Source organism: Bombina bombina, chromosome 1 (genome assembly GCF_027579735.1).
Source record: "Bombina bombina isolate aBomBom1 chromosome 1, aBomBom1.pri, whole genome shotgun sequence".
NCBI classification, from domain to species: Eukaryota; Metazoa; Chordata; class Amphibia; order Anura; family Bombinatoridae; genus Bombina; species Bombina bombina.
The window spans coordinates 499,174,863-499,196,770 of NC_069499.1; positions in this window are offsets into that span (position 1 = coordinate 499,174,863).

The following is a 21,908-nucleotide window of genomic DNA, read 5'->3' on the forward strand; positions in this document are numbered from 1 at the left end:
GTTAAATTTGTGCAATATCTAAATCAGAATGATGCTAACTTAAGTTTTACATTTAGTCACTCTAAGGATGCCATACCATATTTAGATGTTAAACTTAGTCACAGTGCAGAGGGCATTGTTACTGAGGTCTTTAGGAAAGAGATCTCTGGTAATACTATTCTTAGAGCAGATTCTTGCCACCCATTTCACTTAAAAAAGGGGATACCAAAAGGTCAATATATCAGATTACGGAGGAATTGTAGCAACATAGAGAGTTATAAGAAACATGCAGAAGATCTAACTATTAGACTGAAAGAGAGAGGCTATGATGAACAAAGTTTGTTGAAGATATCGGAACAAGTGAGTAATTTTGATAGAAATAGTCTACTGAAAGATAAGGTTAAAGATATTGGATTAAAAGATGGTGTGAATTTTATTACATCTTATAGCAGACAATTTGATGACATCAGTAGAATTATTAGGAATAGATTACCAATCCTAGATAGGGATTCAGATCTAAAACACATCTCTAGTAAATGTAATTTTATCTCTCGTAAAGCTAAAACCATTGGTGATATGGCTAGAAAGGATTTTAGCAAGAAGAGCTTACACACCACACAGTCAACTAATTGGTTAACATCTAAACCAGGCTTTTATAAATGCAATGTCAGACCTTGTAAGAGTTGTAGCTATGTCACATGTGGCGATACTTTTACCTCGACTTGTACAGGACAAACATTTAAGATTAAAGAGCATATTACTTGCACTTCTACTTTTGTTATATATCTTTTGACCTGCAAGTCTTGTAATTATCAATATACAGGGTTAACATCTAGAATGCTCAAAGATCGCATAAGAGAGCATTTACTTTCCCTGGAAGCAGAAATTCCCAAAACCCCTGTGGCTAAGCACTTTGCTTTACATGGAAATAGTTCAGCTGGTTTTACATTCCAAGGGATTGAGGTAGTTAAACTAGGACCCAGAGGAGGCAATAGATATGCAGCACTGAGTAAACGAGAAGTTTACTGGATTCACACTTTAAAAACTGGTGCTCCTTTTGGTATTAATAAAATAAGTGACATCAAATTGTTCATTGACAATACATAGACCTAGGATCTGGATCTTATAATAGATATAAATTCTGATATCGCCCAGATTATATATAAAATCTTAGTGATAAACTATTCAAGTTTGGTCACCCGGAGAGCAGGCAGTATGTGTTTTTTGAATGTGTTTATACTTTATAGCATTTGACTTTTATATGATGTAATACACATTGGTAAACTTAACTGCTTATGCTCTCTGTGTGTTACCTAATATATGTATATACAATGTACATTTCACATCGTTTATTTACTAAGGTATATTAGAATATCAGTTCCCTCTTTGTATTTCCATATTATATGTTTTCAACATGTTTAAATTAACTTCAGTACACTGGGATGTTATTAATTGACGAATATTCATGTATTTAGTTACAGTAAGAATCGTTATCCCCCACACATTGAATTGTACTATCGTTTTTAATGTGCCTATTGAATGATACAATTTTATATGAAAGCATAGTCTTAGTGTATAATAATGTATATATTTTTTTGTTTATGATCGATATTTTCAAGTTTATTTATTATGCATAATGTTTATTATTGTTTTACACGTTGGATTGGATGTTTATTTCACAATACACACAAAATTTCCATTTTTTGTTATAATTAATTATGCAGCAGGTGTGCAGGGCTTACATCCTGTTTTTAAGGAGTCCTTACACACCTGTTAGGTAGCTCTGATGAAGTGCCCAATAGGGCAGGAAACGCGTCAGCGGTAGTCAGGTCTGTGTGCTGTGCCTTTGTTTTTTACTCACGGAATTTCAATTAAAGGTGAAGTTTTAACACTTATTTCATCAGCCTTTCTGTTTTTTCGATTATTGGGTTCTATTTTTGTTACAATCAGAGGTGTTGAACTAATTTCTGTACATTTATATTAGGCCAGATTACAAGTGGAACGCTATTTAATGCTCCCTCTCAAACGTTAACTGCGCTAGAAGTTCAGCTCTCTGCACTCGTCGGGTTGTGCAGCTATTATGAGTTAAAAGTACACTGTTTACTTTCTCGCGTTAAACCAAAAAGCGCAAAAAGCCAAACTTATCACATTATCACATTCACGTTCATGTATTCCCCCATAAAGGTCATTTGAGCAAAAATAGTGGGGGGGAAACTAACATCCTACTCGCAGGCAAACACGATTGCCTATTCTCGTGCACTAACCCGACATGAAAATATGAATATTTCACATTTCAATGTTCTTCACATACAAGAATATGTTCTATTTATTCATAAATACAGTATATATTTCTTTATATATGATGGGTTATATTTTGGTACAATATATATCTAAAACTATATTTTATATATGATTATATGTAGTATTAAATATATACAGATATAGGTGAATATCTATCAAGTCGTCAACTTTGTTGAATTCACCGGCACCAATACGCTCGCCTAACATCGAAGCCGCGGACCTGAATACAATCTCCATATTTATAAAAAAAGCTGGCAAAAAGCCGAGCACCAAGTATGGGGCGATGAGCATCGGACTGTTGTTAACTAGCAGTCATTGATCTTGCGTCTATTCGGCTTATTACCAACTTTATTTATACCCTGTCACTAAATGCCGCCACTATGCTAAAATATTTAACCCCTATCCCGTTGTTCCTGGACCCCGCCGCCACTAAATAAAGTTATTTACCCTTATCACGCAGCTCCCCGACCCTGCTGCAACCTAAATAAAGTTATTAACCCCTATCCCGCTGCTCCCGGACCCCGCTGCCACTAAATAAATGTATTAACCCCTAAACCTCGGTCCTCCCACATCACTACCACTAACTAAGCCTATTAACCCCTAAACTACCAGCCCCCCACATCTCCATAAACTAAATTAAGCTATTAACCCCTAAACCTAACAACCCGCTAACTTTAAATTTAAATTACAACATCCCTATCTTATAATAAATTTAAACGTAGCTGTAGAATTAAAATAAACTATTTTTAAACTATTAATTAACCTACCCTAACTATTATACTACACTTAAATTAAACTACCAATTAAATTAACTAAATTACATATTAAAAACACCATAACCCTACTCAAAGTAGACTAGGGTTTTATTTTATTTTGGGGGCTTTTTCATTTTGATAGGGCTATTAGATTAGGTGTAATTCTTTTTTATTTTTGATAATGTTTTTGTTTTTTTTCCGTAATTTAGTGTTTTTTATTTTTTCTAACAGCGTTTATTTTATTTTGTAATTTAGTAATTTTTAATAAGGTTAAATAGTATATTTAAATAATTTGAGTAGGGTTAGGTTTTTTTTACTATGTAATTTATTTAATTTAATTGGTAGTTTAATTTAAGTGTAGTATAATAGGGTATGTTAATTAATAGTTTAAAAATAGTTTATTTTAATTCTACAGCTACATTTAAATTTATTTTAAGATAGGGATGATGTTTTAATTTAAAGTTAGCGGGTTGTTAGGTTTAGGGGTTAATAGCTTAATTTAGTTTATGGCAATGTGGGGGCTGGCAGTTTAGGGGTTAATAGGTTTAGTTAGTGGTAGTGATGTGGGAGGCCAGAGGTTTAGGGTTTAATACGTTTATTTAGTGGTGGTGGGGTCCGGGAGCGACGGGATAGGGGTTAATACTTTTATTTATGTTGCGGCAGGGTCCAGGAGTGGCGGAATAGGGGTTAATAACATTATGTAGGTGGCAGCAATGTCGGGGCAGCAGATTAGGGGTGTTTAGACTCGGGGCTTATGTTAGGGTGTAAGGTGTAAACGTAACTGGTTTTCTACCATATAAATCAATGGGATATCTGGCAGCATTGAACATAAGCTTTCGCTGCTTTCAGAATCCCATTGATTCCTATGGCATCCGCGGCCTCCAGGGTGGCAGATTGAAAACCAGGTGCGCTGGGCCAAAATAGCCGCAAGCATACCTGTTAACTATTTGATAACTTTGAAAAAGTGTCAAATAGTGCCGAATGTGTATTCGGAACATCTGTAATGACATAAGCATCTATCTGTGTTAGATTGAGACCGGCAGATCGTATGTTACGTCACAGAATTCAACTTTTGCCGGTCTGTAGGCTTTGATAACTAGGTTGTATTAAGCTCGCAACAATTACGTTGTGGAATTCCAGCGTATTTGCGGTTGACGGCTTGATAAATATCCCCCATAAACACGTAAATACATATGTACACATTTATATAAATATATATACACATACATACATATATACATCTTTAGAAATGTATACTGTATGTATGTATCCTTATAACTTTTGTGTGCAATATTGTTTTTTAGTTTTTATTAGATAGTGTTATTATAAGTGTAAATGTACTTTTTAATGTATTTTTGATGTGTTTTGTGCAACTTTTTTGTTTTGCAAAAGAGTTAACCAGAGCTCTGAGGATGCGGGTAATCATTCTAGTGTAGATCGTGATTGCGCTTAAGCAATTGCGTTTATTTTCAATTCACAATTACAGTGGTAAAACCGATGAGCGCACACACTTATAATAAACCCCTTATCGCTTGGTTAAATGAAAGCCTGCATTCAAACATATGAGATACTTGATATTGAAACTCCATGATTTACTTTTGCATTGACTACATTTGATTACAAAAAGGTTTGTGTAGACATGAAGAAACACTCTTGAAAGGCCTGTAAAATGTGTGTTTAAGTACATTTCTTTTTTGGATATGTAATTTGTGCAGCTTTACTACATGACGTGTTTTCATTTTCATATAAATAATACAATTAATGAATGTATGCTGTTTTTTTTTTAATTAATGCATGTAGCTCTGCGGAATCTGTTGGCGCTCTACAAATAACTGATAATAATAATAATGTGGGAAAAAAAGTTGATTGTTCATGTGGTTAAAAGGTGGCAAAGAAGTTTTAAAAAAGCAGAAAATGCTTTACATACATATACTATTCAATAAAATTCAGCAACATCCTTCTCAGGTGATTAATTACAAGTGGACAGCTAACTGTTGCGTGTGAGTGAAAATGGGGTTTATTGCAGCTTTTAGCACGTTTAAGAAGTAGCATATTACAGGTTGAAAGTTTGCTTTATATATATATATATATATATATATATATATAAAAATAAATATATATATATATATATATATATATATACTGTATATATATATATATATATATACACATGCACACTCTGTATTTATATGTATATAATCTATACACTTTGGTTAATGAAAGCAAATTAAATCCAATGAAGGGTTGAATGGTTTCCTTTGGGCCTGAGAATCCTCCTCTGTCAAAGAGTCTCACCCATTTAAGGTTCAATAGTCCTATTGCTGTATTGAGGAGCTAAATAACCCCAGAACAAGACACACAGAAATGTAAGAGCCATGTGTAATATAACATAATAAAGATAATATGCATAACAGGGGTGATAACACAGCAGGACCACTGACAGTCTTACATTTAGTGTATTGTAGGAAGTGTTATTGCTATTACTAGAGGATCTCACTATCTCTCTAACTAGACTGTGTTTCAGCTCCTCCCACCAGTAGCAGCAGTGTTTACTGAAGTGTTTCTGTTCTCTGTCCAAGGGGAACTTAGTTCCGCCTGCAAAAATAGTGCAGGAACTCCGTTTCCATGCATTCACACTCGACTTGACCCCTGTGTGTATATATATATATATATATATATATATATATATATATATATATATATATATATATATATATATATATATAAGTAGCTGAAAACATTAAAAATGACTACTGTATTTACTGTTCATATTTCACATTCTAATGTTCTTCTCATAAGGTAATATGTTTTAAGATTTATAATTATATATATATAATTTCTAGAAGTCATGATATGCTTTTATCTCATATTTTTTTTATAAATGTTTATTAATGCTAGAATTTGTACATATATCTTTGCACATACTTGTATATAAATATATATAAATACCGTCCAATGTACTGTGTCACCCTCCTTGGGACATCTGCCTGGGTGCAGAGATGAAATGAGAGTGGAGGGCCCTCTAGTGGGCCTGTAACAACATTAAGGGATTACCAACTTGAAGTATGGAGAATGCTAGGGTGTTTTTGTTACAATGTTGCAGGAGAGGAGGCAGTGTTTTGTGCTTACCTTTATAGGGTCCTGCAGCAGTGTATCCGGCCTCTTGCTGTTCCAGACTTCGAGGAAAAAGTTTTCCTGTGATCTGAGCTTGAATGATGGAGAGATCTAGAAGGAAGTTGGTGCCTCCTAAGCGATTTAGGGAGGTGGTGGAGGTTGCAGCTAGGAAGAAGGGACCTGCAATGCAGAGAGAGGAAGACATGTCAGACGATGCAGTACCCCCTACATCCCAAAAACCCCCACCTAGCAGGAGCTTTAATAAAGGGAAGGGGCCTAAGAGAGGTGGGGGAGGTGGGCCTAGCCCTGGTAAACAGGCCCAAACTAGTGGGGGTCAGGATGTAGCCATAGGCCCCAATAAAAGGCGTAGCACACCTGCCCCAGGGTTGCCCCATGTTTGTTCATCCCCCAGGGGGAGGCATGTAGCCAGGGTGGATCAGGGGGGCCTGGAAGGGATGTCTACAGGCCAGGTAGTGGTAGTGGGGCCTGATATGGAGAGGAGCCTGACGTCTGAGGCAGGGCCTGCTTCGGATTATGGGCCTGTGGAGCTGATGGTGTCGGATGGGACGCTAGGCCTAGCGCCTGCGATGTTGCCTGCTCTCCCGCCGGCTGCCATGGCGGCTGTTCTGGCCCTGGCCCAATCCTTGGCAACGGTGGTGGTACCATCAGGCCAGGGCCGGGCCGGAGCAGTTGCGGTGGCTGCCGGGGGGAGTGTTGAGGCTTGCGGTCAGGCAATTGCAGAGTGCGCAGCAGGCCCTCCCTCCACAGATGGCGGCTCTCGCGAGAGTTCCACCTCACGTGCTTCCAGTGAGGATCGCGGCCACCATCTTGGAGGGAGGGATGTTGGAGCCAGGGACAGACCTCACGACCGTAGCAGCCCAGGTAAGTTGGGGAGGCTCCGGTTCGCGGGGAGGGCTCCGATGGCCACAGGGAGGGTCCGGGAGGCTTCAGGGCACTTACCTGGGGTGTCGGGTGCGGCGCTAGCAGAGGATCGTGCAGGTAGGCCCGGAACAAGCGCATGCGCAGAGGGCAGTAGGTGCGCATGTGGAGAGGGCTGAGGCTGTGGATGGTGCGGGTAGGCCCAGAACAAGCGCGCATATGCAGAGGGCAGTAGGTGCGCATGTGGAGCGGGCTGAGACAGAGGATGGAGCGGGTAGGCCCGGAACCAGCGCTCTTGCGCAGAGGGAGCTAAGGGCGCATGTGGAAAGGAGGAATGTCCTGTAGGCTGTGAATGTGGGAATGCAGCAGCAGGGGAGTTTAGCTGGGGAGCATGTGGGGATGACACGTGCTAGGAACACAGACCAATTTTTGGGAAGTATGCATGGAGCTGTGTTTGGGGCTCCTATGAACACCCAGAACTTGATAAATAGGGCTGGAATGCATGATAATCAGGGAGTGTGTATGGAGGAAATGATCAAAAGGGCAGTACATGCGGCAATGCGTGATGCTGGTATGATGGCTTCACCTGGGTTCAGTGAGAACGCCCAGGGGGGTCCTGGTCAAGAGGCAATTATTTCTAGGGCAGTGGCGAGCGCGCTGGGCATGAATACAGGGGGTGTGCAGAGTGGGGCTAGGACGGGGGCCTCAGTCGGGGCCCCTCCTGTGAACCAGATGTCTCCCCAAGTTGCTTTGTCTCCCCAGGTTACAGTGGCGGCAGAGACCTTGGCGTCTGTGAGATCATCCAATGCGCTGGTGGTGGCAGGGCCCAGCAGGGAACAGCAGAGGGAGGCTGATCCAGTCCAGATGACAGCTGCGGATGCTGACAGACTGGCGGGGGGTGAGTCTTATGTTCTAAACACTATACACGCTGACACTGACACTTCTTCTAGCAGGTCAGGTTCAGACAGCGGGGAGGACCTAGGGCTAGTGGGGAAAGGGCAGCGTAGGATGTTTAGATGGATCAAAAAGATGGCAGCGAATCAGGCAAAGGGGAGGTCTGGGGGTCCAGGGCAGACAGAGGGGATAGCGGGGCCGACAGGCACAGGCCCAAATATGCCCTTGGAGACACCAGTTCCATGCAAAGTTGCGGCGCAGGGAGACACATATCCTTGCTTGGTGCACTCCCTTTATGGCCATCTTAAGGCAAAAGTTATTAAAAAAAATTCAGGAGGGCCATTACGTTAATATTTTTGACCTCTCGCTGGATGCGTTCAGGGCCAAAGAGCGGGCTATGGACGGATCCGGTCCTAAACGGGTGCGTAGGCCAGAGACCTATGAAGAATGGTTGAAATGCTCCAGGGTCCTGACGTCCTGCTATGTGGATAGGTGGCCCTTACAGGGGCACAACTTGTTCAAATACCAGGACACCATTAAAGACATCCATGTCAGGTTTAAAGAGGGCGCATGGCGTGAGTACGACATGGCCTTCCGGAGGAAAATGGTCGGCAACCCCCTGCTACATTTTGGGACACAGGACATGCATCTGTGGTCCAAATTGGGCTTGGAGGGGGCATCCCCCCTCCCCTCCCCTGCGCGCCAGGTGCAGGGGCGGGTTGGGCAGAAGCAGGAGAGAAGGGGCAGAGAGTGCTGGAAATTCCAGGACAAATTGTGTGACAGAGGGAGCAACTGTTCCTTTCGGCACATCTGCAAGTACTGTGGAGGGCCCCACCCAGGAGCAGAATGTGGGAAAAGAAAGGAACAGGGACAAGCCAGGCCGGCCATTAAGCCGGGAACTGGAGTTAAGGGCCCCAACACCGCTTAACCTGTCAGCCATGATGCCATGGCTGGCGGATTACCCAGATCAGGTGTCCGGTCCATTCGCAGTTATGCCTATAGCGAACCATGTGGTCTCCCCCCTGGGGGTCGTCCCTAAAAAGGAGGCAGGAAAGTTCAGATTGATTCATCACCTGTCCTTCCCTAAGGGTTCGTCGGTGAACGACGCGATTGATCCGGAACTTAGCACAGTGCACTATCAATCGTTTGACGAGGCGCTGGCGTTGGTGCGGATGAAGGGCCCCGGGGCTTTGATCGCAAAGCTAGACATAGAGTCAGCATTCAAATTATTGCCACTAAACCCCTCAGCCTTTTGGCTTATGGGGATGAAGTTCGAGGGGGCATTCTATGTGGACAGGTGCCTGCCCATGGGGTGTTCGCTGTCCTGCTCGCAGTTTGAGTGTTTCAGCTCATTCCTTCATTGGGTGGTGCAGGTGGCGTCTGGGGGTGGGTCAGTGGCCCACTACCTGGACGATTTTCTGTTGGTAGGGAGAGCACGAAGCATGGAGTGTGCGTGGCTCATGTGTGTAATGAGGGATATAACAGACAGGTTCGGAGTTCCCCTGGCCGCTGACAAGATGGAGGGCCGCAGTGCACAGGCCTTACTTTCTTGGGGATAGAGATTGATATAGTCAGGGCTCTATGCATATTGCCGGACGATAAGGTGGAGCGTATGCGGCATATGGTGCGGCTAGTGCAGGGGCAGGAGAGAGTGGCAAGAAGGGATGTGCAATCCCTATTGGGTTTGCTGAATTTTGCCTGAAGGGCAATTCCAATGGGAAGGGTCTTTAACAGGCGCCTGGAAGGGCAACTGAAGGGGCCAATTGGCAGTGGCAAATGGGTCAGAATCTCGCCGGAGGTGCGGGAGGATCTGGGTGTGTGGGACACATTTCTGTCACACTTCAACAGGATTTGCCTGTAGAGGCACCCGACAGTTTCTAATCAGGTGTTACACCTGTTCACTGATGCAGCCGGTGGTTTCGGGTATGGCGCATACCTGGATGATGAATGGAGTGCGGGGCCATGGCCTTGTGAATGGGTGGAGGCTGGCTATGTCAAGAACTTGACTTTGCTGGAGCTCTTCCCCATTGTGGCTGCGGTGGAAATTTGGGGAAGGAGACTGGCTAATAGATCAGTGGTGTTCTGGTCGGACAATCTGAGTGTGGTGTACGCCATTAACAGATTGTCCGCCTCCTCCCCAGGGGTAGTGTGCTACTTGAGACACCTGGTGTTGCACTGCTTGGAGCACGTTCACGGCCAAACACGTCCCGGGGGTGCATAACGACATCGCTGATGCACTCTCTTGATTCAACTGGGGGCAGTTTAAGAAGGCAGCACCCAGGGCCGGGAAGGAGGGTCTAACATGCCCGTCTTTTCTTCGGCAGCTGTTCCAGGTTGGGAGGGGATCCTCCCCCTAATCAGAGCGTCGTTGGCACCAAAGACTTGGTCTGCATACGTCAGTCACTGGAGCAAATGGGTGGCGTTCTGCCAACAGATGGGAGTACGGGTGGAAGATGCGTCCAGGGTGCAGTTACTGGAATGGTTGGCTCAGATGAGGATAGGAGGGGCTAGCAAAATGGGAGCAGCAAGCAAACTAGCAGCATTAGCGTTCTTTAATAAGGCGTTGGGCTATGTTGACCATTCAAGGTCATTTTTGGTTCGACAGGTGCTGAAAGGTTGGGGCAGGGTTTCCCCCCATCCAAAGGATCGGAGGGAGCCCATAACTTCGGGGCGGTTAAGAGAACTGGCGAGACAATTGCAATCGGTCAGACTATGAAAAGCTCCTGTTTAGCGCAGCATTTGCGCTGGCGTTTGCGGGGGCACTACGGGTGGGGGAGTTGGTGTCCTCCTCCAAATTTAAGGGAACGGGGGGCATCCTTGCTGAGCACATGCGTTGCTCTGGCGAGGGTCTGCTCCTGTTCGTGCCTCGATCCAAAACAGATCAGGAGGTCAAGGGAGCTTGGCTACCATTGGCGAGGCATGCATTTGAAGAGTGCTGCCCGGTGTGATGCGTAGAGGAATTTCAAAGAGTAAGACCTCAAAGTAGTAGGCAGTTTTTAGTGCATGAGGATGGCAGCGCCTTGTCACTTTTTCAGTTTCGCAGGGTACTCGCGAAAATGGCAGAGATGGCGGGGCTGGATTCAAAAAAGATTGCCCCACACTCTTTCCAGATTGGGGCAGCTACCAGCGCGGCGGCTGGGACATCAGCTGCAGAAATGAAAAGGTTGGCTAGATGGAAGTCAACCCAATACAAAAGATATATTAGACCCACTTAGTAAGGGGGCTGGGGCAAACATCCGTTAGGGGTCAGGTGCCAGGGCATTACTAGTGCGGGGGAGGGGGTCTGTGGGACTTGCTTGAAAGGGGCATGACAGGTGGCAATCCCCCTCCGGTTTGGGTATGGATTGTCGGACATTCCTACATCCATTGGGCGTCCATCAGGGCGCTGCGGTCAGCGGAAGGGCAGCAACTTGGATTCACAACGTCCAGGGTGAACTTCCGATGGTTAGGGCACAGGGGCCTTACGTGGGCAGATCTGCCAGCCTTATTGCAGGAGGCGCACAAGAGGTGGGGGCAGCCTAATGTGATAGTGCTGCACCTCGGGGGAAATTACTTGGGGTCTCTCCCCGCATTGGATTTGATTAAATGCATGATTGCAGACTTGAAGTTGGTGCACACATGGCTTAAAAATGTTAAGTTGGGCTGGTCCAATGTGGTCACACGACTACATTGGAGGTATATTGTGACCCAGAAGGCTGCGTACAATGTACGGAAAAAGGTTAACCGGGAGATGGGAAGGACATTCACGGCCTTAGGGGGCTTTGTGGTCAGACACGAGCTCATAACGGCCGACAGGAAGGATTTGTTTCACCCTGATGGGTCCACCTGACAGATGTTGGTTTGGATATCTTCTTAAAAGACATCAGGAGTGCTCTATTGTTAGTTATATATAAAAAAAAAAAAGTGTTGTTAATAGTATTATGTATTATAGTTGCCTGTTGGCTTATTGGTTTGGTGGCAAGAGTATGCCTGCCTCTTGTGGCGGGTGGTCAAGGCCCTGGGGAGTGGGCGCAGAAGGAGAAGAGTGACGGTCAAGAAAGGGGAGGGGTTACGCCCGCCTAGGCGCCGGCTTGAGGGGTCCCCTCCCTTGCGAGTACAGGCTGAAAATCTCTTATTTCCTCAGTTCTCTTTTTGTGCCATTGGGCGTGAACAGCCGGGTGTCATGCTGCAAACACCGAAAGGGGCCTTGACCAGCTGCTGATAGGGGTTAGGTTAGGGTGAGATGCCGCCAATGGATTGTTTAACGAACTTGTTGCCAAGTTTGGAAGTTAATTTATTTGAGTGCCTGCAATGGTATTAAATATCATCGCAGGCACAAGTTAGCCATTTATGTTAAATAAATGTGACCGTGACTGGTCTTTGTTTTTCTCCCAACTATGTGTCTGGTCTGTTTATTTCTTATAAGTATAAGGTTATAAGGCAAGTCGTAAGATGGAATAGGGGGTTAAGACCTTATGAGAGTGGAGGGCCCTCTAGTGGGCCTGTAACAACATTAAGGGATTATCAACTTGAAGTCTGGAGAATGCTAGGGTGTTTTTGTTACAATGTTGCAGGAGAGGAGGCAGGGTTTTGTGCTTACCTTTATAGGGTCCTGCAGCAGTGTATCCAGCCTCTTTCTGTTCCAGACTTCAAGGAGAAAGTTTTCCCCACCCACCCGGCCCCTGGGAAGAAGAAGAGAGTGGCGGCAACGATGCGGCAGCATGAGGGTGAGTGAACCCGGCCGGGGTAGGTTTAATTGAGCTAGCCTTTTGTAAACCCGGGTTGTTAAGATAGCCACCCACCCACATCAGGAGGGTTGTACGATTCGCTTGATGGGGGGTGCCTTACTGGGTTGGGTGGAGATGCCCTAGCTGGCGGGTGGTCAAGGCCCTGGGGAGCGGGCACAGAAGGAGAAGAGTGACGGTCAAGAAAAGGGAGGGGTTATGCCCACCTAGGCGCCAGCTTGGGGGGTCCCCTCCCTTGCGAGTACAGTCTGAAAATCTATTATTTCCACAGCTCTCTTTTTGTGCCATTGGGCGTGAACAGCCGGGTGTCACGCTGCAAACACCGAAAGGGGCCTTGACCAGCTGCTGATAGGGGTTAGGTTAAGGTGAGATGCCGCCAACGGATTGTTTAACGAACTTGTTGCCAATTTTGGAAGTTAATTTATTTGAGGGCCTGCAATGGTATTTAATATCATCGCAGGCACAAGTTAACCGTTTATGTTAAATAAACGTGACCGTGACTGGTCTTTGTTTTTCTCCCAACTATGTGTCTGGTCTGTTTATTTCTTATAAGCATAAGGTTATAAGGCAAGTCGTAAGATGGAATAGGGGGTTAAGACCTTATGAGAGTGGAGGGCCCTCTAGTGGGCCTGTAACAACATTAAGGGATTATCAACTTGAAGTCTGGAGAATGCTAGGGTGTTTTTGTTACAATGTTGCAGGAGAGGAGGCAGGGTTTTGTGCTTACCTTTATAGGGTCCTGCAGCAGTGTATCCGGCCTCTTGCTGTTCCAGACTTCGAGGAAAAAGTTTTCCTGTGATCTGAGCTTGAATGATGGAGAGATCTAGAAGGAAGTTGGTGCCTCCTAAGCGATTTAGGGAGGTGGTGGAGGTTGCAGCTAGGAAGAAGGGACCTGCAATGCAGAGAGAGGAAGACATGTCAGACGATGCAGTACCCCCTACATCCCAAAACCCCCCACCTAGCAGGAGCTTTAATAAAGGGAAGGGGCCTAAGAGAGTTAATTTGGAAGTTAATTTATTTGAGGGCCTGCAATGGTATTTAATATCATCGCAGGCACAAGTTAACCGTTTATGTTAAATAAACGTGACCGTGACTGGTCTTTGTTTTTCTCCCAACTATGTGTCTGGTCTGTTTATTTCTTATAAGTATAAGGTTATAAGGCAAGTTGTAAGATGGAATAGGGGGTTAAGACCTTATAAATACTCCTTGCAAAACAAATGCACTCACAGGTCTTTTTAAAGGTGAAAAACAAAGCTTTCTTTAATGTAACGTTTTCAGGGATTTCTTCCCATTCATCAGCATAACAAAAGGTGTTAAACATTCAAACTTATATACATATATGTGTAATAACCAAATATCAAATACCTGTGTCCACTCAGTGAAAATTGCGGCAAACTTCTGTTTGGAACACATAGTTTGCGTTCCATTCTGTGTACAGGGAGTGCAGAATTATTAGGCAAATGAGTATTTTGACCACATCATCCTCTTTATGCATGTTGTCTTACTCCAAGCTGTATAGGCTCGAAAGCCTACTATCAATTAAGCATATTAGGTGATGTGCATCTCTGTAATGAGAAGGGGTGTGGTCTAATGCCATCAACACCCTATATCAGGTGTGCATAATTATTAGGCAACTTCCTTTCCTTTGTCAAAATGGGTCAAAAGAAGGACTTGACAGGCTCAGAAAAGTCAAAAATAGTGAGATATCTTGCAGAGGGATGCAGCACTCTTAAAATTGCAAAGCTTTTGAAGCGTGATCATCAAACAATCAAGCGTTTCATTCAAAATAGTCAACAGGGTCGCAAGAAGCGTGTGGAAAAACCAAGGCGCAAAATAACTGCCCATGAACTGAGAAAAGTCAAGCGTGCAGCTGCCAAGATGCCACTTGCCACCAGTTTGGCCATATTTCAGAGCTGCAACATCACTGGAGTGCCCAAAAGCACAAGGTGTGCAATACTCAGAGACATGGCCAAGTTAAGAAAGGCTGAAAGACGACCACCACTGAACAAGACACACAAGCTGAAACGTCAAGACTGGGCCAAGAAATATCTCAAGACTGATTTTTCTAAGGTTTTATGCACTGATGAAATGAGAGTGAGTCTTGATGGGCCAGATGGATGGGCCCGTGGCTGGATTGGTAAAGGGCAGAGAGCTCCAGTCCGACTCAGACGCCAGCAAGGTGGAGGTGGAGTACTGGTTTGGGCTGGTTTCATCAAAGATGAGCCTGTGGGGCCTTTTCGGGTTGAGGATGGAGTCAAGCTCAACTCCCAGTCCTACTGACAGTTTCTGGAAGACACCTTCTTCAAGCAGTGGTACAGGAAGAAGTCTGCATCCTTCAAGAAAAACATGATTTTCATGCAGGACAATGCTCCATCACACGCGTCCAAGTACTCCACAGCGTGGCTGGCAAGAAAGGGTATAAAAGAAGAAAATCTAATGACATGGCCTCCTTGTTCACCTGATCTGAACCCCATTGAGAACCTGTGGTCCATCATCAAATGTGAGATTTACAAGGAGGGAAAACAGTACACCTCTCTGAACAGTGTCTGGGAGGCTGTGGTTGCTGCTGCACACAATGTTGATGGTGAACAGATCAAAACACTGACAGAATCCATGGATGGCAGGCTTTTGAGTGTCCTTGCAAACAAAGGTGGCTATATTGGTCACTGATTTGTTTTTGTTTTGTTTTTGAATGTCAGAAATATATATTTGTGAATGTTGAGATGTTATATTGGTTTCACTGGTAAAAATAAATAATTGAAATGGGTATATATTTGTTTTTTGTTAAGTTGCCTAATAATTATGCACAGTAATAGTCACCTGCACACACAGATATCCCCCTAAAATAGCTATAACTAAAAACAAGCTATAAACTACTTCCAAAACTATTCAGCTTTGATATTAATGAGTTTTTTGGGTTCATTGAGAACATGGTTGTTGTTCAATAATAAAATGAATCCTCAAAAATACAACTTGCCTAATAATTCTGCACTCCCTTTATACCCGGAAGTATTAACCTGTGATACTTCCGGTATATTTAAGTCATATATTTTTTATATATATATTTTTTCTCAAAATTATATGTGCTCAAAATAGGGTTTTCCGTTTTTCATATGTGTGATTTCTCTATAAAAGCGTTGCCTTTTTAAACTTATAAGCTTGTGCTCCTATCAACTGTGTTTATTATTCCGTGAACAAGTGCATATGTTTAACCTGATCGTGTCACCTAATCAGTTATTGTGTACAATATATTTACAATATGACTTACATATGACCATACTATATCGCCATCACAGAATATGTGTGCTAGATTCAAGGACTGTGTTGCGTTACCGGCCCCGGCTCGTATGTTTGTTGTCTCGGTTGGCTTGGTAACCGTTACATACCGGAACTACTTAGAGTAGGGATCTACATGTATATCTATGCATGCTACTGTGAATATCCTGTCATTGTGTGTCAATGATTTTTCCAAATGCAGTACTCTATATGAATTAGTGTAGTAGCGCTTAGGTATGTGCACAAAGACGGCAAATATAGTATAGACCCAAAGTAGCTCACACACGGCTAGATTTAGAGTTTGGCGGTAGCTGTCAAAACCAGCGTTAGAGGCTCCTAACGCTGGTTTTGGGCTACCGCTGGTATTTGGAGTCAGTCAGGAAAGGGTCTAATGCTCCCTTTGCAGCCACGACTTTTCCATACCGCAGATCCCCCTACGCCATTTGCGTATCCTATCTTTTCAATGGGATCTTTCTAACGCTGGTATTTAGAGTCTTGGCTGAAGTGAGCATTAGAAATCTAATGACAAACTCCAGCCGCAGAAAAAAGTCAGTAGTTAAGAGCTGTCTGGGCTAACGCCGGTTTATAAAGCTCTTAACTACTGTGCTCTAAAGTACAATAACACCCATAAACTACCTATGTACCCCTAAACCGAGGTCCACCCACATCGCCGCCACCATCGCCGCCACTCTATTAAAAAATTTTAACCCCATAATCTGCCGACCGCACACCGCCGCCACCTACGTTATCCCTATGTACCCCTAATCTGCTGCCCCTAATACCGTCGACCCCTATATTATATTTATTAACCCCTAATTTGCCGCCCCCAACGTCGCCGCCACCTACCTACAATTATTAACCCCTAATCTGCCGACCGCACACCGCCGCAACCTACGTTATCCCTATGTACCCCTAATCTGCTGCCCCTAACACCGCCGACCCCTATATTATATTTATTAACCCCTAATCTGCCGCCCCCAACGTCGCCGCCACCTACCTACAATTATTAACCCCTAATCTGCCGACCGCACACCGCCGCAACCTACGTTATCCCTATGTACCCCTAATCTGCTGCCCCTAACACCGACGGCCCCTATATTATATTTATTAACCCCTAATCTGCCGCCCCCAACGTCGCCTCCACCTACCTACAATAATTAACCCCTAATCTGCCGACCGGATCTCACCGCTTCTCTAATAAATATATTAACCCCTAAAGCTAAGTCTAACCCTAACACTAACACCCCCCTAAATTAAATATAATTTAAATCTAATGAAATAAATTAACTCTTATTAAATAAATTAATCCTATTTAAAGCTAAATACTTACCTGTAAAATAAACTCTAATATAGCTACAATATAAATTATAATTATATTGTAGCTATTTTAGGATTAATATTTATTTTACAGGCAACTTTGTATTTATTTTAACCAGGTATAATAGCTATTAAATAGTCAATACCTATTTAATAGCTACCTAGTTAAAATTATTACAAAATTACCTGTAAAATGAATCCTAACCCAAGTTACAATTAAACCTAACACTACACTAGCAATAAATTAATTAAATAAAATACCTACAATTATCTACAATTAAACCTAACACTACACTATCAATAAATTAATTAAATAAAATACCTACAATTAAATAAACTAACTAAAGTACAAAAAATAAAAAAGAACTAAGTTACAAAAAAATAAAAAAATATTTACAAACATTAGAAAAATATTACAACAATTTTAAACTAATTACACCTACTCTAAGCCCCCTAATAAAATAACAAAGACCACCAAAATAAAAAAATGCCCTACCCTATTCTAAAATTAAAATAGAAAAGCTCTTTTACCTTACCAGCCCTTAAAAGGGCCCTTTGCGGGGCATGCCCCAAAGAATTCAGCTCTTTTGCCTGGAAAAAAACATACAATACCCCCCCCAACATTACAACCCACCACCCACATACCCCTAATCTAACCCAAACCCCCCTTAAATAAACCTAACACTAAGCCCCTGAAGATCTTCCTACCTTATCCACAACACACCGGGTATCAGCGATCCGTCCAGGCTCCGATGTCTTGATCCAAGCCTAAGCGGGGGGCTGAAGACATCCATCCTCTGGCTGAAGTCTTGATCCAAGCGGGCAGAAGAAGACATCCGGACCGGCAAACATCTTCATCCAAGCCGCATCTTCTATGTTCTTCCATCCGATGACGACTGGCTGATCTTCAAGACTTCAGAAAAAATGTATAACAGGAGCACCAAGTATATGGATAAAAAATCAAACTTTATTAGAACATAACCCCTGGGTAAGAACATACATATATAATAGTCAAACAGATGAAAAAAGGCTTAAGATACCCTTTATGTTCTAATAAAGTTTGATTTTTTATCCATATACTTGGTGCTCCTGTTATACATTTTTTCTGAAGCTTAGCTTATCATTTGGCCAAACAGTGAGCACAGGATTTGGATATAAACTGCGGTTGGTGAGCTAGTGGCACACTGCATTGGCTGTCTTTTCTTCCAAGGGATTCAGGTGGACGTTTTTTATGGCCCAAAAAGTAAAACTAGTGGGCAGAAAATAGGAACCCTGGATTACATGGCTCAACTGTTCACATCAACACTGGATACAGCATCCGGATCTGAGGAAACATCTCACCAAGAGACTGAATAGTGGTGAGTCAGTCAATTTATTTTATTGTATATACGGATGTCTGGGAGTGGTCCCTTGTGAATAACAATACTGTGGGGGTTGTTTTGGGGAACACCGTCACATTTCTACCTTTACAAACAGCCAAATTTTTGCAGTGGCCTTACAAGGACTTATTCATAAGTTACCGTTAACAATTTAGACTCTTTACATTTTTTGAATAACAGTGCATACACCTTAACCATTCCCCTACTGATCTTCAAGACCTCCAGCGCGGATCCATCCATCTTCACCGACGACTTCCCGACGAATGACGGTTCCTTTAAGGGACGTCATCCAAGATGGCGTCCCTCGAATTCTGATTGGCTGATAGGATTCTATCAGCCAATCGGAATTAAGGTAGGAAAATTCTGATTGGCTGATGGAATCAGCCAATCAGATTCAAGTTCAATCCGATTGGCTGATCAAGTTCAATCTGATTGGCTGATCCAATCAGCCAATCAGATTGAGATTGCATTCTATTGGCTGTTCCGATCAGCCAATAGAATGCAAGCTCAATCTGATTGGCTGAACTACATGGATCCGGAAGAAAGAATATTGAAGATGCCGCTTGATAGAAGACTTCAGTCGGATCATGGACCTCTTCAGCTCCCGCTTGGATGAAGACTTCAGCCGGATCATGGACATCTTCAGCCCCCCGCTTGGGCTTGGATCAAGACATCGGAGGCTCTTCTGGATTGATCGGTGAACCCGGCGTGGTGAAGACAAGGTAAGGAGATCTTCAGGGGCTTAGTGTTAGGTTTATTTAAGGGGGGTTTGGGTTAGATTAGGGGTATGTTGGTGGTGGGTTGTAATGTTGGGGGGGTATTGTATGTTTTTTTTTACAGGCAAAAGAGCTGAATTCTTTAGGGCATGCCAGGCAAAGGGCCCTTTTCAGGGCTGGTAAGGTAAAAGAGCTTTTCTATTTTAATTTTAGAATAGGGTAGGGCATTTTTTTATTTTGGGGGTCTTTGTTATTTTATTAGGGGGCTTAGAGTAGGTGTCATTAGTTTAAAATTGTTGTAATATTTTTCTAATGTTTGTAAATATTTTTTTATTTTTTGTAACTTAGTTCTTTTTTTTTTTGTACTTTAGTTAGTTTATTTCATTGTATTTATTTGTAGGTATTGTATTTAATTAATTTATTTATTGATAGTGTAGTGTTAGGTTTAATTGTAACTTAGGTTAGGATTTATTTTACAGGTAATTTTGTAATTATTTTAACTAGGTAGCTATTAAATAGATATTAGCTATTTAATAGTTATGGTACCTGGTTAAAATAATTACAAAGTTGCCTGTAAAATAAATATTAATCCTAAAATAGCTACAATATAATTATAATTTATATTGTAGCTATATTAGGGTTTATTTTACAGGTAAGTATTTAGCTTTAAATAGGAATAATTTATTTAATAAGAGTTAATTTATTTCATTAGATTTAAATTATATTTAACTTAGGGTGGTGTTAGTGTTAGGGTTAGACTTAGCTTTAGGGGTTAATACATTTATTAGAGTAGCGGTGAGATCCGGTCAGCAGATTAGGGGTTAATTATTGTAGGTAGGTGGAGGCGACATTGGGGGCGGCAGATTAGGGGTTAATAAATATAATATAGGGGTCGGCGGTGTTAGGGGCAGCAGATTAGGGGTACATAGGGATAACGTAGGTTGCGGCGGTGTACGGAGCATCAGATTAGGGGTTAATAATAATATTCAGGGGTCAGTGATAGCGGGGGCGGCAGATTAGGGGTTAATAAGTATAAGGTTAGGGGTGTTTAGACTCGGGGTACATGTTAGGGTGTTAGGTGCAGACTTAGGAAGTGTTTCCCCATAGGAAAGAATGGGGCTGCGTTAGGAGCTGAACGCTGCTTTTTTGCAGGTGTTAGTTTTTTTTTCAGCTCAAACTGCCCCATTGTTCTCTATGGGGGAATCGTGCACAAGCACGTTTTTGAAGCTGGCCGCGTCCGTAAGCACCGCTGGTATCTAGAGTTTTAGTGGCAGTAAATATGCTCTACACTCCCTTTTTTGGAGCCTAACGCAGCCATTCTGTGAACTCTAAATACCAGCGGTATTTAAAAGATGCGGGGGAAAAAAAGCATGCGTAGCTAACGCACCCCTTTGGCCGCAGAACTCTAAATCTAGCCGACACAATTTAAAATCATAAAAAAATCAAAGGCTCTTACAGATGTCTGGGGTGCACTACGTGCAATGGCCTTATAGCTACTAAAACCTTCCAACACCCCCATACCAACAAAGTGTACGCCATCAAACATTCTATCTCCTGTAACACCACAACACACGTGGTATACCTGCTTTTTTGTCCATGCTCCCAATTTTACGTTGGAAAGACAATTGGCACACTCCGTGACAGGATGGCTAATCACAGACGAGCTATACGACTAGCACTAAGTGAAGGAGATTCGGAGCAACCTGTAGCCAGACATTGCACACAGATGTCCCACCAAGTATCATCTATCAGATACATCCTTGTCGACCATATCCCTCCCTTGGATAGAGGTGGAGATCGGAATAAAGCCTTACTTAGGCGAGAAACAGAATGTATGTATAGATTGGGCACAATAGCCCCAGGGGGCCTCAATTCACCGCCGGATTATAAAGCGCTTATCTAGATTGGAGACACAATACTAGGTACAGCCAGTGGTTAATTCTTGTATATTTGGTGCTGCTGACAGTCAGACCCCTAAGGGGGTAGACTTTCTAACATATACCTAAATACCGAGTAGGAGGGAGACACGGAGGTGACTCCACCACTTGATGAACAAGATGCCCACTAAGGTTAGTTACCTTGCTCTAAAATTCTCCTGAATCTAAACACTGAGCTACATAACGGCTGGTACAGCTCCCCCGCATGGACATAGTAACAGTTGTAATACCCTACAGGAAGAACCAAAACATGGCGAGTTCATGGAACAGGGTGTACCATGTATATATATATATAAAAAAGTAGCATATGGCCTAAAGCAATATATCTACATTGTTGTACATGAAGCGGAACAGTAAGGAGTGACCACAAAGGCCCTGTATGGAAGGCCACTGAAGGACATTACACTTATATAAGGACTCTATGTAAATTAATGAGATAGTCCAACATGTTATAAAACTCTCACAGATAAAATTATATAAGCATAAAGAGCTCTGACAGCTTTTCACAAGAAGTGGAATAGCCAGTACGATGTTTAGTAATGAGTTGTTCTAATATATGTAAATATTGTTAAAAATGTTAAGTTCTGACAGTATTATATTGTTACAGTATTATATTGTTACAAATGTTAAACTGACA